The sequence below is a fragment of the Odocoileus virginianus genome, chromosome 1 (assembly GCF_023699985.2).
Source record: "Odocoileus virginianus isolate 20LAN1187 ecotype Illinois chromosome 1, Ovbor_1.2, whole genome shotgun sequence".
Taxonomy (NCBI): domain Eukaryota; kingdom Metazoa; phylum Chordata; class Mammalia; order Artiodactyla; family Cervidae; genus Odocoileus; species Odocoileus virginianus.
In genome coordinates this window covers 10,782,463-10,798,954 of record NC_069674.1, presented here as the reverse complement: position 1 = coordinate 10,798,954, position 16,492 = coordinate 10,782,463, and the positions used below count along the sequence as shown (strand labels likewise).

Sequence of the window (16,492 nt, the reverse complement as noted above, 5' to 3'; positions counted from 1 at the left end):
TAAATTAATGAAGTGTTTGTACTCCTTCTACCCATAAAACCACTTGGGAGTTGGCGCGCGTGTGTGTGTGTGTGTGTGTGTGTGTGTGTGTGTGTGAGCTCAGTCATGTCTGACTCTTTGGGACCCCATGGACTAAACTGCTGGGCTCCTCTGTCCATGGAATTTTCCAGGCAAGAATATTGGAGTGGTTGCCATTAATTACTCCAGGGAATCTTCCCAACCCAGGGATCAAACCTGAGTCTCTGTCTCTTGGCATTGGCAGGTGGATTCTTCACCAGCTATGCCACTTGGAAGTTGGGAGGTGTTTCCCCTCACCTTTCTCGAAATATAACCTCTAGTTATTGCTATGGTTCATGCAATCCCTTTATTATTTGAGATTCTGAACCTACTTTATGAAACACAGTTCTGAGGGAAAATGACTTAGCCCTGCTTGGTTGATACAAAGGAAGGGGGTGATATAAGTTTTGAAAATAAGTATTCAACAGATAAAAATTCAAATTCTTTATGAATCTCTGCTCTGCTTAAGGCATTACTACATGAAAAGATATTGCACTGAAGAAGGAAATCAATATCAGCCTGTGGAACACACAAGTGAAAACATCTTGAAGGAAGTCTGGCATTCAGTAGAAAGTTCACATTTAAGGCCTTCAAATTGTTCAGTGAAAAGAAATACTGATTCTTGACCTTCTTTAGAGCATAGCCCATTAGAAGGGTTTTATAACTGTGAACACAAAAGTAAGGATAAAATAAGAATGTGTTTCTTAAAGAGCTACTCAAAGTGAATAAACAAAAAATGCTCAAATAAAACTTCAAACATATCAAAATATTGTTATACTGTATATTTAAAAAATAAAGTTCAAGAATAAATTGCTTTTATTATTTTTAGTTAATCTGTATTATATAATGTCATAAGAGACTAGTAATTGACATGAAAGTGTGTACAATGTACAAAACACACCTATGCATTAAAGAACCTCATCTTGGAGAGTCTTTTTGGTTTGAATTTGAAAAGGGAATTCATAGTTCTACTTAACGCTAAAGTCCTTAAAGTGAAGGTTTAATATTTCCTCATTTTTATATTTAGAAGTCTTTCAAAGTTTTATCATTATTTTGTTCTTATCCCAAATTTCCTTTTCCATCTCTTTTAACCTGATGCTATCTGAAAAATATACTGGAAAAAGCAAAACAAAATTCACTGACATAATATTTTTTAAAAAAGAAAGTATTTTTAAAATTATAAAGTTGGACCTTACCATGTATTGTTGAGGATGTTAGAGTGACAAAAAATCTCTTATGAATATGATAGAAGTACAAATCAGTAAATGAGTTTGAAGAATAATTTGGCAATATCTAGCAAGGCTGAAAATAACCCTATAACCAGGAATTACATCATTCCTGCCCATGAATTGAAGGATATATATATATATATATATAAAAGAATATTTATTACTATGCTGTTTGCAATTAAGCTGAAAATACCAAAAATATCCAACAATAGGAGAATAGGTACATTGTCATACATTCTTATAAGTGATTATTACTAATAACAGTTAAAGTGAATAAACCAGAAGTATGTATAGCAATATGTATAAATCTCAAAAAGCAACTTTGAACAAAGAACACAAGTTGTAGAAGGCCAGTGAAAAATGAGACAATTTATACATAATTTGGATAGTTTGAAAAAACACTGTATAGTTTAAGAGCATCCACTTTGTGGTGGTGTGTGTGCTCAGTCGTGTCTCTTTTGCAACCCCATGGGCAGTAGCTGGCCAGGTTCTTCTGTCCATGGGATTTTCCAGGTGAGAATGTGGGAATGGGTTGCCGTTTCCCACTCCAGGGAACCTTCCCAACTCAGGGATAGAACCTGCATCTCCTGCATTGGCAGATTTCTTTATCACTGAGTCACCTGGGAAGCCCCACCCACTTTATAGTCAAAGTATAAAAACATGAAAGGAAAGAATACGTCAGATTCAGGGTAGTGATTATCAACAGAAAGGAGAAAGGTGCAACATTTATATTTGTAATATTTTGCTTATTTTTTCAATACACCTAGTTCAGTGTATTACTTTCTACACATATTTTGTATGACTGAAAATATTTCATAATAGGAAAAAAATCTTTTTGGGGGCTATTCTTTCTATAGGGCTTGTTGCCCAAAGTAAACCTGTTCACTTCACAGAGAGTTAATTCTCTGGTCTTTAAATATGAAAAACCTACTTTTTAAAAATATTTACCCCAATTGTCTTTTTTTTTTTTTTAAATTGTAGTGAGTTACTGGGTCCTTTGAGCTCATGAACTCCAAATCTTATACTTCCTATCTCACTCATCCTAAACTTGCTTGACTTTCCTGTTCTTTCCCTCCCTCCCTCCCTCCTTCTTTCCTTCCTCTTTTGTGGAAGTTTTTATGTTTTTGTTTTCTTTTTTTACTGCTTTGAGGTATGCTTTCTTGCTATTTTATATCTTAATGTTTCCAACTCTTTAAAAATTACTTGATAAATTGAAACTTCAGAACTTTTTGTCATTATTATACAAACAACAGTCAACAATGAAAATTATTTTGAACTATTTATCTCATGGGCATTATAGGAAACTGATAAATGAGAATTTTCCCTTGGTAGACAAGTTATACAATATGTACTGGTAGAGATAAGATTCTTTCTTTGAAGTCACAGAATTTTAGAAATGATTTGGAAATTAAAGAGAAAGAACACAGTGGAAGTAATGGAAACAAAGTGGATTTCTGGGTCAGATTTGTTTGAATTTCAGTTATTCCACTCATTTGTTATATGCCTTTTGGCAAAACATTTTATTGTTTTACTATACTGCCTAGCCTTGTGGGCATGCTAAGTTGTGTCTGACTCTGTGAGACTATTTAAAGTGTATATACCAACAGAATATTTCATGCAAAGATGGGCATAATAAAGGACAGAAATGATATGGACCTAACAGAAGCAGAAGATATTAAGAAGAGTTGACAAGAATACACAGAAAAACTATACATAAAAGAACTTAATGACCCAGATAATCACAATGGTGTGATCACTCATCTAGAGCCAGACATCCTGGAATATGAAGTCAAGTGGGCCTTAGGAAGCATCAATAACAAAGCTAGTAGAACAAAGCCAGTGAACAAAGCTAGTGGAGATGATGGAATTCCAGTTGAGCTATTTCAAATCCTGAAAGATGATGCTGTGAAAGTGCTGCACTCAATATGCTAGCAAATCTGGAAAACTCAGCAGTGGCCGCAGGGCTGGAAAAGGTCAGTTTTCATTCCAATCCCAAAGAAAGGCAATGCCAAAGAATGATAAAACTACCTTGCAAGTGCACTCATTTCATACGCTAGCAAAATAATGCTCAAAAATCTCCAAGCCAGGCTTCAACAGTACATGAACGGAGAATTTCCAGATGTTCGAGCTGGTTTTAGAAAAGGCAGAGGAACCAGAGATCAAATTGCCAACATTCTTTGGATCATAGAAAAAGCAGGAGAGGTTCAGAAAAACATTACTTATGCTTTATTGACTATGCCAAAGCCTTTAATTGCATGGATCACAGCAAACTGTGGAAGATTCTGGAAGAGATGGGAATACCAGATCACCTGACCTGCCTCCTGAGAAATCTGTATGCAGGTCAAGAAGCAACAGTTAGAACTGGACATGGAACAATGGACTGGTTCCATTGGAAACCAGGAAATAGGTTTCCAAATAGGAAAAGGAGTACGTCCAGACTGTATATTGTCACCCTGATTATTTAACTTATATGCACAGTACATCATGAGAAACGCTGGGCTGGAGGAAGCACAAGCTGGAATCAAGATTGCTGGGAGAAATATCAGTAACCTCAGATATGCAGATGACACCACCCCTATGGTAGAAAGTGAAGAACTAAAGAGTCTCTTGATGAAAGTGAAAGAGGAGAGTGAAAAAGTTGGCTTAAAATTCAGCATTCAAAAATGAAGATCATGGCATCCAGTCCCATCACTTCATGGCAAATAGATGGGGAAACAGTGGAAGCAGAGACAGACGTTATTTTCTTGGGCTCCAAAATCACAGCAGATGGTGACTGCAGTCATGAAATTAAAAGACACTTGCTCTTTGGAAGAAATGCTATGACAAACATAGACAGGATATTAAAAAGCAGAAACATTACTTTGCCGAAAAAGGTTTGTCTAGTCAAGGCTATGGTTTTTCCTGTAGTTATGTATGGATGTGAGAGTTCGACCACAAAGCAAGCTGAGCACCAAAAATTTGATGCTTTTGAATTGTGGTGTTGGAGGAGACTCTTGAGAGTCCCTTGGACTGCAAGGAGATCAAGCCAGTCATTTGTAAAGAAAATCAGTCCTTAATATTCATTGGAAGGACTGATGCCGAAGCTGAAACTCTAATACATTGGCCACCTCATGCAAAGAACTGATTCATTGGAAAAGACCCTGATGCTGGGAAAGATTGAAGGTGGGAGGAGAAGGGGATGACAGAGGATGAAGTGGCTGGCTGGTATCAGTGACTCTATGGACATGAGTTTGAGTAAGCTCCAGGGGTTGGTGATAGCCAGGGAAGCCTGAGTGCTGCAGTCCATGGGGTTGCAGAGTCAGACACGACTGAGCAACTGAACTGAACTGAATAAAAATAATAAGTGTTTTACAAATTTGATCTAAGACAGCATTTTCCAAAGTGACTTCACTTAAATCTAAAAAGAAACAGTTTCACTATCAAGTTAACATAAGAAACTTTAGGATGACTAGCTTTGCAGGTTTTATTTTCACTGTAGATTTCCTCAGATGTTTTAATACTCAGATGTTTTAATATGTGAATGTGTTTTGAGAATCCTTCAGCCAGGAAACGGTTTGAAGCAGTTACCAAATCATCTAATTCCCCAATCCTATTTTTTTGAAAAGAACCTTTTAGAAAACTTCGGCTCCAAGAATATATTTTTGGAAAATACCTTTTTAAGATTTAAAAATAACACATTCAAAATTTTTGTACTGATTTAGATACATAGTAATAGTTTCTATTGCTATTATAATCAACTTAAAAATATAAAATAAAGGGCTTTATAGGAGAACTAAATGGTGTCAGAGAAGAGGGAAAGCAAACAATATGTAATTAATAAAGAAACCTTTTCCCAAAAGGTTTTAGATAAAAACTTTACTCAATACATGGACTTTAAATTGTAGCAAAGACTTAGAGAGTTTAAAAAGTGAATGTCAGAGGTATTAGCTTTCAACACAGATATATTGAATTTCTCCTGTCTTTTCTATCAAGGTCCCATGTGTGAGCATATTAGCTTGAGAGTAAAGAGCTCTAAATAGTCTGTAAGCACAAAGAACAAAGTGATAGAATGAGGGCCTCGATAACTAGGAACAGGGTAGGCATTATGAAAACAGGCATGTTGAGAATGGGATACCGAAAAAAAGAAATTGGTAGGTGCTATTTATCCCTCGAATTTGATATATTTAGCTTTGTTTTTCCCCCACATACTGACAATTTCTGGTGAAAATAATGATCTCTGTTGATAATTTTTTAATTCAGGACATTTGCTTTAAAAACAGTAGGAGACTATGGATTATTTCTGGTGTCTTCTAATTGTCTGGTGCTTCTGATATTATTCTATTGATTGCACTTTTCCATTGTGTGTCCCAAAGGTAGAGAAGGGCAAACAGCAATCATGAAATATGAATGAGATGCCTCATTAACCTTTGGGCTTTTATGTACTTGGAAGCATCTAATCTATGTCCTAGGGAAGAGAAGCCTGGAAGCACTGCAGGGGGTTGAGGGGAGAGAGGAAGGACAGCTTACTTTGTGGCTGGCAAACTCCTCTATGCCAAGTGCTGGCATGGTGCCTGCTCTGACACAGCGGGATCCTGCATTACACTAGAGATGCTGACATTTTAGAGAACATAAATGTACTACAGGAAGCTTGTTGAAGTTCAGAATATCAGGCTCATCTCCAAAGATTCTGATTCAGCAGCCCAAGGTAGATTTCGGGAATCTGCATTTAACAAACTCCCAGGTGATTTGTATGCAAGTGATCTGTGGACCACACTTGGAAGAACATTATCTGGCTGTTGCTCAGTCACTAAATTGTGTCTGACTCTTTGCAACCCCATGGACTGCAGCATATCAGGTTTCCCTGTCCTTCACTCTCTCAGAGTTTGCTCAAACTCATGTCCATTGAGTCAGTGATGCCACCCAACCATCTCATCCTCTGTTGCTCCCTTCCCCTCTTGCCTTCAATCTTTCCCAGCATCAGGTCTTTTCCAACAGTCAGTTCTTCTCATTAGGTAGCCAAAGTATTTGAGCTTCAGCTTCAGTATCACTCCTTTCAATGAATATTCAGGGTTGGTTTCCTTTGGGATTGACTGTTTGATATCTCTGCAGTCCAAGGGACTCTCAAGAGTCTTCTCCAACACCACAATTCAAAGGCATCATTTCTTCAGCTCTCAGCCTTCTTTACCTTAGACTCCCTTCAAAAGAGAAATTAAACTGACTAAATTTAGATTTCTTGTGGTTTTTACCATGACATGGAGAACTGTTTTTATTTTCATTTGAAATAAATTTCCAACCGACTTACACAACATTTGGGTTATGGCTATTATTTCCATATCATCAGAAGCTGCTCTGTCAACAGAGGTTGTCATTTGGACTATTTAGGGCTCTTTTTCCCCAGAATTCAGTATAGACTTGCAGTTGTATTTGATGTTTACAGTCACTCTGTCCTATCTGACTCTTTGCAACCCCAGGGACTGCAGCATGCCAGGCTTTCCAGTCCTTCACTATCTCCTGGAGTTTGCTCAAACTCATGTCCATTGAGTCAGTGATGCCATCCAACCATTTCATATTCTGTTGCCCCCTTCTCCTCCTTCCCTCAATCTTTCCCAGCATCAGGGTCTTTTCCAATGAGTTGGCTCTTCACATCAGGTGGCCAAAGTACTGGAGCTTCAGCATCAGCTGTTTTAATAATTATTCAGGGTTGATTTCCTTTAAGATGGACTGGTTGGATCTCCTTACTGTCCAAAGGACTCTCAAGAGTCTTCTCTAGCACTACAGTTCAAAAGCATCAATTCTTCAGCACTCAGCCTTCTATATGGTTCAACTCTCACATCAGTATATGACTACTGTCATAGTAGTCTTAACTATATGGACCTTGGTTGGCAAAGTGTTGCCTCTGCTTTTTAATACACTGTCTAGGTTTGTCATAGCTTTTCTTCCAGGGGCAAGAATCTTTTAATTTCATGACTGCAGTCACCATCTGCAGTGGTTTTGGAACCCGAGAAAATAACATCTGCCACTGTTTCCATTTTTCCCATCTATTTGCCATGAAGTGATTGGACCAAGGCCATGATCTTCATTTCTTGAATGTTGAATTTTAAGCCAGTGGTATAGCCATAATTGTAAGAGATAATTCAAGAAGTTAAAAATTTCAATCCATTACAGGAAGAAAATTCAAGAAGCTAAATTTTTCAAATGTTAGCAAAATTGCTGTATGACTCTGGTAGTTGACTATATATGATATCGAAGTGAGTGAGTGAGTGAAGGCCCTGTTGTGTCCGACTCTCTGCGACCCCACAGACTGCAACCCACCAGGCTCCTCTGTCCACGGAATCCTCTAGGGAAGAATACTGGAGTGGGTAGCCATTCCCTTTCTCCAGGGATATCAAAGTGAATAATACAATGGTTCAGGCTATTATGATTCCAAAAGGTGACAAATAGACCATAATAACAGCACAAGAAGACAAGAAGATGGGAAGCTCAGTTTTGTAGGGATCCTGTGAAAATGTTTAATATACAAGAAAGAGGGAATTGCTTCCAGTCGCTTGTCCTGAAACAGATCTATATCCCCCTCTGATTCCCTCAGAAACCACCCATAGTATCTTGTACTGATGGTGGCTGGGGTTTGACTCAATGTCTTCTTCCTTCTGTAACTGAGCAAGACCCTTGTGGGACTTTCCCACGACAGACCCCTCTCCCCAAGTCCTCTGCTTTAGCTCCTCTCTGAAGTACTCAGATAACAGTGTCTAATACACACTTTCTGAGTTGTTTGATGCTAAAAGCCCCGCCAAAGGGGAAGAAATTAACTACCTGATGACCATGAGCACACAACCCCCAGATCTACTGGAGTCTAAGGATTGATAATGCTGGTCTCCGTGACACCATTCTGTTATCTCACAATCAACCAGAGAACTGTGCACAAGCTCACCACACACCCTGGGATGCCCCTCCCTCACCTTGCCTTTAAGATGTCTTGCTAAAGCCCACTGTGGGGTTTGGGTTTCTTCAGCACTAGCTGTGCTAGGCTCCTTGTTCAGCACCTGCAATAAACACCACACTTTACTTCACTGCAACCTGGTGTCAGTAGACTGGCTTTACTGTGCCTGGGTGAGTGGACCCAAGTTTGGGTCAGTAACACTACCTTCTTTTTTCTTTGTCTTTATTTTTTTTTTCTTTGTCTTTAGTAATCCCTCTGATCCCACTGATTTTCCTCTTATAGCCAAATGCTTAGTTAATTCCTTGTTAACATTACTTTCTTGTAACATGAACACATGCTGCTACTGTCATCTTTAATGCCCTTCTTCCTTGCTTTCCTTGCACTCCTGTCTCACGCTTTGGTAAAATTTATAATCACCTTCGTCTTTCTTTCTTCAGTTGAGAAGGTCAAAGAATAACTTAACACAATTGTCAAGCACAAAATTTATGACAGAGAGGCATATTATAACAAGAAAAAAGAAAGTTGTACATTTTGAAATATTAGATATAATAATAATAAGAAGAAGCAAATCTGTCATCAGGATACAAAAGGTCTTGGAAAAGCTCAGAACATTTTCGGAATTCCTAAAATAGTTTTCATCTATTAACTCATTCTCCACTAATTAAAATTACTTTGCCTCAAGGAGCTGCTTCAAGATAAACTATTAATATGTTCGATTAGATAAGCTAACTTCAATTCTATTGTTTTCAGGTTTATTCAATTCTAGAGTTGGGCTGCTTGGTTTTTCTCTCACACACATTTTGATTTAACACATTAAATTCAGGAAAAAATAGGTTTTCTTTGGGAGTAGTTTAGATTTTGCTTCATTTGAAAACACTGACTCTGCAGGGATAAAACTTTCTAGCTCTAAATGCTATCTTAAATGAATTTCTGCACATAACATAGAAAAAAAATTCCAAGAGGTTAGAAAAGGACATAAGAAGTCATCTAACTCAGCTCCTTTATTCTACAGATATTGAAGTTCAGAAAGGTTAAAGTCACATCAATAATTAGTGGCAGAGCTGGCATTGGAAACCATCTCTTTTAACGTGATTTCTTTATATTATGCCTTACCTTTGTACATTAGGCTTGTCTATAGAGAGATTGTGCTAATTATTTGATGCAGAGAGCAAACATTTATCATTCTATTATTATGTACATGAGCCTGTGCTAAACATCTGAAATACCAAGATGGGGAAAACAAAATAGTTTCTGCTCTCATGTTTCTCACAATGATATTTATATTATTATTATTTTTTCAGATAAAAAGTGATCTGCATCTGAATGTATTTGTTCTCAAGCAACCACTGCCAGAGTCTAATAATGAATAAATCCATGTTCAGACAAAATTATAATGGAACCCCGTGCCTTTAGGCTACTGCATAGATTTTTTTCTTGCCAATATCCTTTTTTAAAAGTGATTTGATCAATTAACTAATTGTCTACCCTTTTCTAGAAATGCTGTAGTTACATACAAGCTATTTCTTCTTCATTTTTATAAAAGTCTAGTGTGGCCTAAGAGACACTTGCAAGAAGGTTTAACACAACTGGGGGCTTTCCAGGTGGCTCAGACAGTAACGAATCTGCCTGCAACGCAGGAGATCCGAGTTCAATCCCTGGGTTGGGGAATGGCTACTCACTCCAATATTATTGCCTGGAGAATTCGATGAACAGAGGAACCTGGCAGGCTGCAGTCCAGTCAGGAATGAGTGACTAACACTTCACACTTAACGAAATTGTGTTAAAATTCAGCCATTCATTTAACAAATACAAATACCTATTATACTCCAGGGATTCTCTATTTGTAAAAAAAGGTAAAGAACCCCCCCTTTTTTGGAGCCTGTACTCCAGAGGTAGATACATATGACAAATAAGGAAAACATACTTAAACAAAGAAGATACTTTCAGATTCTAATTGTGTGATTTAAGTAAGCAAGGTATGTAGTGAAGAGAAGGAGAAATAAATGAAAAATCTGCTTTAGATAGCATGTTGAGGGAGGATATCTGAGAATTGACATTAAAATTGAGAAGTGCAGGATAAGAAGGAACCAACCAAATGAAGACCTGAGACAAAGGATGATCTGGGAATACGATGCAAATGTGACAGCATGAAATGGGGAAGGATGCAGTTTGCGAAGAATCCTGTGGCTCCAGCTTAGTGAACTATGAGATGAAGTTGGAGACAGAGGCAGAGGAAATACTATGTAAAACTTTATAGGGCATGGAGATGAACTTATATTTTAACTGAAGTGTTGTACAGGCTATTGGAAAGTTATTTAAAATCTAGGTCCTATAAAATATACTGTTTGTGGTATACAGTCCTATGGATTTTGGCAAATACATGAAGTCATGTGCTCACCTTCCCAGTCATAAAACAAAACACTTCATTATCCCCCCAATTCCTCACACCGTCCATTTGTGGCCAACTCCTTCCATCTCCTTTACTTTACAACCACTGATCTGTTTCCCTTCCTATAGTTTTGTCTTTTGCAGAATGCCGTGTAAATTTGTTTTTGCTCAGTTGGTTGTGTCCTACTCTTTGAGACCCTATGGGCTGCAGCATGCCAGGCTTCCCCGTCCTTCTCTATCTCCCGGAGTTTGCTCAAATTCATGTCTGCTTTTTAACGCTGTCTAGGTTTGTCATTGTTTTTCTTCCAAAGAGCAAGTGTCTTAATTTCATGGTTGCAGTGACTGTCTGCAGTGATTATGTAGCCCAAGAAAATAAAGTCTGTTATTTCCATTTTTACCCCATCTATTTGCGATGAAGTGCTGGGACCAGATGCCATGATCTTAGTTTTTTGAATGTTGAGTTTTAAGCTGCTTTTTCATTCTTCTTTCACTTTCATCAAGAGGCTCTTTAGCGCCTCTTCACTTTCTGCCATTAGGGTGGCGTCATAAGCATGTCTGAGGTTACTGATATTTTTCCTGGCAATCTCAATTCTAGCTTGTGCTTCATCCAGCCTGGCAATTTGCATGATGTACTCTGCATATAAGTTAAATAACCAGAGTGACAATATACAGCCTTGACATACTCCTTTCCCAATTTGGAACCAGTCTGTTGTTCCATGTCCATTTCTAACTGTTGCTTCTTGACCTGCATACAGTTTTCTCAGGAGGCAGGTCAGGTGGTCTGGTATTCCCATCTCTGTAAGAATTTTCCACAGTTCGTTGTGATTCACAGAGTCAAAGGCTTTAGCATAGTCAGTGAAGCAGAAGTAGCTATTTTTCTGGAATTCTCTTGCATTTCTAAGATCCTATGGATGTTGGTTTGGATCTCTGGTTCCTCTGCCTTTTCTAAATCAAGCTTCTACATCTGGAAGTTCTTGTTTCATGTGCTGAGCATTACCTTGCTAACATCTGAAATGAGTGCAATTGTACGGTAGTTTGAACATTTTTTGGCATTGCCCTTCTTTGGGATTGGAGTGAAAACTGACCAGGTGGCCATTACTGAGTTTTCCAAAGTTGCTGGTGTGTTGAGTGTAACACTTTCATAGCATCATCTCTTAAGATTTGAATAGCTCAGCTTGAATTCCATCACCTCCACTAGCTTTGTCTGTAGTAATGCTTCCTAAGGCCCACTTGACTTTGCTCTCTAGGTTGTCTGGCTCCAGCTGATGCCAGATAAATGGTGTCACACAAGATGTAGCCTTTAGATATGACTTATTTTACTTGACACAATACATTTGAAATTCATCCACATATATGTTGATATTTACTAGGAGGAGGTGAGTAAATAAAAAAAAATCCAAAGGAAATTTTGTTTACAATTGAATTAAAAAAAACACAAATCCATGAATTAAAAATTACATCAGCAGTCCTTAGCAAATCTTTCCAGAAGCATCCCATTCTAAACTGAGATTTAAAGGTAGTTGATTGATTTATGTGCTTCTTTAAATTCAGCAAGAATTAGCCTAAACTCAATTCATTGTTAGGGAGATTCAAGAGAGAGGGGACATGTGTCCACCTATGGTTAATTCATGTTGATACATGACAGAAATTAAACCAATATTGTAAAGCAATCATCAATCAATTAAAAATAAATAAATATTAAAAAAAATCATTGTTAGGAAAGTTGATAATTTTTAAAGCTATGTAAGTGTCAAAAGAAAGGAAATAATTATGATGGAATCTAGACAAAGTACAACTATTGAGTATGATTATTTTTTAGCATTATTGCACGTAGTTTCTTTTCTTCTTCCCTTCTTTCCTCCCATCCTTCTTTCCTTCAAACTTTCCCTTCCTCTCTTTATTTAATATTAAGAGCCAACTACATGCCTTATCACATTTACATAAATGATAGTGTCTTTACCTTCAGAGACCTCATAACTTAGGTAGAAAAGACAAATGAATGGAAAAATGGTAAAGTAATGTATGATAAAAATAAATACTCCAAGATGGGCAGGAAGAATATTGGGTAAGGAGGCTTTGGGAAGGTCGTATTCCAATGCAGCTTTGAAGGACATGTAGGAAATACGCAGGAAGGAAAGGTAAGTCTGATCCTTGTTATTCTGTCTTGCTCGGAAGACAAGTATCACTGTCATGATAAGAACACTAAATTAAAATAATCTTCCTTATTTTCCTGTGTTTTTATTCACTGGTTAGTTTTATGTATTTTTTTTAACATTTTCTTTCTATTCTGGGCAAAGAGAACAAACTAGGATGACTGATCTGAGGGGACAGAGACTTTTCTTATTACAAATAAATGTGTTCACAGTTTAATTTATAATTTTTTTTTTGTTTTGTTGAGTCAGTGAGTCTTTGAGGTCTAAATTTTTTTGTGGATTAAAATATGGTTTCTATATGGGGAAAACTTCAGGTGAAATTTGGGTACAGATTCAGTTCTTGATGGTCAAATGATTCCTTCTATCCCACAAAACCACCTACTTCCTAGGCTCTAGCATGACTGCAGCAACCCCTGAGGAAAACAGGCCTCCTGCACAGAAGAACAGAACATTTGATTGGCTTGGGTTAAGACACGCTGCTATTCCATCTATAACAGACAAAAAGAAAAGGCAATCTTTGCCTAAGAAAGAGAACTGAGAGTTATAGGCTGAAAAAGTCTTGAGGGAGGAAAAAATCTTGTAAACTGAAAATAATTCTATTTTAAATCCCATGTTGAACAGATGTGGGAAAGGGAAGTGTTGAACAGAGAGGTTATGAGAATGAATACTTTATAAGCTTTACTGATTAAAAAGGTAACTCTTCATTTCAACCTACTGGCAGAGCTGAGAATACTATAATTCAAAAAAACTTTTTCAAGACATTTGGACTTGAGTAAAATATTAAAAACTTTTTCCATTACAGTCCTTCATAAGGGCAAATCGATTCACTGGAATACAACCTCGTATTCCTTTAAGTTTTGATGTCCATTTTATTGGACAAGTGGTCCTCATTTTCCAAGTCTAAAAGAACAAATAGCAATCTATCTCCTGTGTGAGGAGAGGCTGCATTGTGAAAGAGGCATGCATGAATGCTTCATTATTTTTTTCTTCTTGAAGCTATAATGAACTATACAAGCATAATTAGTAATTAACATAATCCAGAAGAGTGCTTGGTTTACAGTGGTGTTCAAAGGTTTCTAAAGTGCACAAATATGCAAATAAATGCCAATAAAACAGGTTCATTTCTTTGGGTTAATTATCATTTTTATCTTCTAGAAACTATCTTTTTATTTAGGTTCATAAAATATTGTTATTTTACAAAAAGTCCAATGTAATATCCTGGGGACTTTATTAGACATTTCACATTATTTAGGTCCTATTGTTTAAAATTATCTTGCATCTAAAATAATTGTTTAAAAAACAAAATATTTTTACTGAAATCCAAAAAAAGAAATATATGTATTATATATGTATAGCTGATTCATTCCGCTGTAGAGCAGAAACACATTTAAAACAACTATACTCCAATAAAATTATGTAGATGACTGATTATAATCTTTTCTTAAAGCTCTTTTAGTATATGGTATATCTGTTTTAATTTTGATATATAAAATATTTTTCTACAAATTTTAACATACAAAATGAATTGGTTTTAATCCTTTTACATTTTATTATTGCTTGAATTCACTTTTCATTAGATAATTATTGACTGATTCATGTTTTCTACTGCAAATTCTATTACAGGTTGGCCAAGAGTCTGTTTCTTGCAGATGGAAACAATAATATTCCATTTACTCAGCTGGTCTGAAGATATTCGCATTAGGAGTTCTAATGACTTCTTTTCTCCTATCTATCTTATCCTTTTATTTTTTAATTGTAGTTGCTATACAATATTACAGAAGTTACAGGTGTACAATACAGTGATTCATAATTTTTAAAAGCTATGTTCCATTTATGTTGGAGTTTTAGTGGCTAAGTTGTGTCCAACTCTTTTATGACCCCATGGACCGTACCCCCCGGTGCTCCTCTGTCCATGGGATGTCCCAGGCAAGAATACTGCAGTGGGTTGCCATTTCCTTCTCCAGGGGATCCTCCCGACCCAGGAATGAACCCCAGCCTCCTGCATTGGCAGGCAGATTCTTTATCACTTAGTCACCAGGGAAACCCACATTTATAGTTAGTATAAAATATTGGCTATGTGTTTTATATAGTTAGTATAAAACATGGCTATTTTACATATTGTAAAATATGTCCTTGAAGCTTAATTTTCAGCTAACAGCTTGCACCTTCTCAACCCCTACCCCTGCATTACCCCTCCCATCTTCCATCTCCTGTCTCGTAACCACTGTTAATTCTCTACATCTGTGAGTAATGACTCTCTTTGAAAATAAAAGCATTATTGAGTTACAATTCACAAGCATGAATTGTGAATTTTATAGCAACAAAATTAATTCTTTTAAAGTGTGCCATTCAATGGTATAGAATATATTCACAAAATTATGGATTCTAGATCATAGTTATTCCTCCTCTGCACTGCCAAAAAGTCATAGCCCTGAACTGTAGCCTGCCAGGATCTTCTGTCCATGGAATTCTCCAGGCAAGAATACTAGAGTGAATATTCTTCTCCAGGGGATCGTCCTATCTTAGGGATGGAACTTGGGTCTCCTGCATAGCAGGGGGATTCTTTGCCATCTGAGCCCCCAGGGAAGCCCTTTTTCACTTTCACCACAAAAAAATCATACCAATTAGTAGTCACTTTCCACTTCTCCCTACCTAAAGCCCTTGGCAGCCATTTTGTCTCAATGGATTTGCCTATTCTTGAAATTTCAGAGAAACTGAATTGTACAATATGTGGCATCTTTTGTGTCTGGCTTCTTTCACGTAGCACAAAGTTTTTAAGATTTATCCATGTTGTAGCATGTATCAGTACTTTACTCCTCTTTATAGCTGAATAATATTTTGTGATGTGGCATTAACAAGGTACTAAAGGGATTTGTATGAAACTATAATCTAGTTTCTAAGATGAGAGATATTGGCTATGTTTATATACTATATAATTTTTCCTTGGAGTGGAAGGGGACAATGATATTATGAGGTTTTCAAAGAATCAAAAGTGATGTGACACAGAGTACAGTAGGGGAAATGAGAAAATACTTTATCGGCCAGAGGGTGAACATATCATGAGGGTGGGAGGGAACAGCAGAAAATTAAGGTGGTTGTGCCTGACAGTCTTCACATCTCTGATATGGGAAGCTTGATGCTTCTCAAAGGATGCAAAAAGGAGAGTTGAATATATGAGGTTCCAAATAGTCTTCATGGGGGAACTTGGAGGGGCTACCTGAGGCTATAATCCATACTTTTAGAACAAAACTAATCTGCCTAGTTTTGAGTTCTTATTCAACGAAGGTCAGCAGCCAAGTATTGGGGCAGAGAAGGAATATTACTGGGTTGATTCTATTTTTGTGTCCTGTAGATTTAGAAATAGTACTGTGGAAAGACTTGATTACAGGAATTTGAGATCCTTGGAAAACAAAAATTCTGTAGAACTTTATGGGATATAGGCTAAAAGAGAAAGAATGGAATACAATGGAGAGATGCTGATTGGGGGAAAAATGGAGAGTTGATGCACTGGACATGTCAATGACTCCCAGAACACATGAAGGGAAAGTAAGGTGATCCGAGCTCTGAAAGGATCAGAAGTTGTGATAATGGGGCTGGTATAGGATTAAAACACTTCTTCCAAGAAAGCTATGACCAATCCAGACAGCATATTAAAATGCAGACATTACATTGCCAACAAAGATCTGTCTAGTCAAAGCTATGGTTTTTCCAGTAGTCAGGTATGGATGTGAGAGTTGGACTATAAAGAA

At 37.0% G+C, this 16,492-nt stretch overlaps 1 long non-coding RNA gene across 3 annotated transcripts in view; it reads right to left on the bottom strand.

The window, feature by feature from the left end:
- Positions 1-16,492, bottom strand: part of LOC139032842 (uncharacterized) — a 107,908-nt gene that overhangs the window by 56,660 nt on the left and 34,756 nt on the right. The window contains exon 4 of one of the 3 annotated variants that reach the window (XR_011485499.1): positions 87-721. The exons of the other annotated variants lie outside the window; for them this stretch is intronic. This is a non-coding gene — a long non-coding RNA (uncharacterized lncRNA). Of the gene's footprint in view, positions 1-86; positions 722-16,492 lie in introns of those variants that run through there. 3 annotated transcript variants of the gene reach the window in all.